We start from the raw sequence: 2,325 nt of genomic DNA, 5'->3' as shown, positions 1-2,325 counted from the left end.
AACAAAAGAAGTTTTCTTACCTTAGTCAACCAGTTAAATTTTGCAAGATGAGCAATGTGGAAGAAGACAAACATTCACTGTCTGTACTCTCTTCAAATGTTTTGTGGCTAGATGATAGCCTGCTGCATTTAAAAAAAGGCGTAGGACAACAAATCTTAAGACTCACCTGTCGAGGCAGCGTGATGACACCTATGCAGATGATGAGGAGTCTGTGGATGCTAATACAGCTAGCACAAGCTAGAACTCTAAGAAATAAATATAGTAGGGTGGAAAGAACAATAACTCTCTATCTCTACTATCCTAAGTAGAATGAAATTCAAGAGAACTCCAAATACCTCAAACTCTGAATTCATGTAATTACAGTATTTGAGTAAATGAACATAGTTACTTTCTACTGTTTGTATGGAAACATGCGTGCAAAGCCAACTCCCATTTGATTTCTGAGACGAATATATCTGCATCTGCTTCTTCGTTTCTGACAACCCTGTTGTCTACAGCCTCAAATAGAAGCATACAAAATGTAAATGGGATACATTAATGTTTAACTAGAGTGAGTCGGCTTGCAGTCAGTATTGTGGGAATGTGTTTCTGGTGTAATGCAATTGTCACAAAATTAAAATGAAATTAAAATGAAATTCTAACTTTATTACAGCTCTAATGAGCTTTAACCATATTGCAGTGAATGTATCAGTGTAGCAGAAAATCTCTATGACTGTGCAGGGAGTTTATTTGGTAAATTACAATACATTATACATCAGCATCTAGTTAGACCCTGTTAAGCAAGATATTTTAATAGAAACATTAACATTAAGGTAATGACATTTGTTCTTATTCCAGAACCTGCCACTTTGGCTCACGATATAATGGCTTATAAGAGATAAAAGTGACCATCAACCTAGAACAAGTTTTGGCTATTTCTTTTCTTGATACATCTAGGACGTGACCTAAAACTTCTTCAGTGAAAATCACTTTACAAAAGCTTATTTTTCTCTGTGGAGATGTTAATGAAAAGGGCCTGTGATTTGTAAAAGCAAACACTCCAGTGCACACTGTCTTGTCATAGTTCAGGCTAATGAACATTGCTTTCACTTTAGTGGTTTGTTTGGGAGCTGAGCAGTATCCAGACAATGTAGGTGAAATGATGATCTAGATTTAATTAAACTGTGTGGTTTGATTGTACAAAATAAAACAAAGCGATGCAGTATGGGAAATCAGATAGCATTTTTATATGATTACTATTATATCACTTAGAAACATTAGACATTTGGGGAAAATTTGTTTCGTTGAGTTCGCTGAGAAGAACGATACCACTTGATACCACTGTCAACTCTGCTAGAAGTGTCCCTACTACCAGCAGCCAGTTAGCTTAGCNNAGCTTAGCTTAGCACATAGACAGGGAGCAGGAGGAAAAGCTAGCCTTGTCGTTTTAACACTTCGGTTTTTGCACAGGTTAAACAAATGAGATGTAATGTGTTTCCTATCTACCACAGTAGATTCACAGAGAAGACAAGAGCCAGGATGCTGTGGTCTAAAGAAGGTTATTGTTGGAGATGTAGGATACTAACTACATGCTGGGGGAGATCCTTGTACTGGCCAGGACATGCTGGACGAATTGTAAGTCGAATGACCTGCAAAAGGCTGCTGCAGCTCTCCTTTGTGCAACTTTCCTAATTACTCATCTCAAATGCATTATTTTGCTCACAATTACAACAAAGCATTTCTCTAATAAGATTTAAGGAAACATTGCCACACATGATGTATCTCGTTTTGAAGGCTTCAAAATATATTCTGCCAGAAATCATTTTTTAATTACGCAGATAGGCAATGTTCTCCTTCTGTCTTCCTCTGTTTACTGAAGTGTGATTGCAAAGGAAAACTGCTGTGTCAGCTTTCAAAAGTTTCTTGCACTAGACTGTAACAAGAATTTCTCCATCTACAACACGAAAAAACGAGGTTCAACATCCATTGTTGTGGTTTTCATTACTGGTATCAAAATGTAAATGGTATTCAATTTCATCAACAAGATAATGTGATGGGGTAAGGGCGGTTAATCTTTGAATAATTGACCAAAAAAATACCACACAACACACCCACACACACACACACACACACACCTTCCTTTAGATTCCCGGCAGTAACAGCCATGAATAATGGATCTTAGTTTTCCCTGGCCTGAGGGAAAAGCTTTTAAACATAATTTGTTGCTTTAATTTATTTACACAACCTGGCAACCCTGGGCCTCAGGCTAGGTGCATTACACAAAACTGAACAGCACCGGGAGGGGTACATGCATACATGAAAAAGTACATATGACACACACACACA

This window comes from Morone saxatilis, unplaced genomic scaffold (genome assembly GCF_004916995.1).
Source record: "Morone saxatilis isolate NCDOM2014 unplaced genomic scaffold, NCSU_SB_2.0 Contig7, whole genome shotgun sequence".
Taxonomy (NCBI): domain Eukaryota; kingdom Metazoa; phylum Chordata; class Actinopteri; family Moronidae; genus Morone; species Morone saxatilis.
This window is presented reverse-complemented; position numbering follows the sequence as displayed.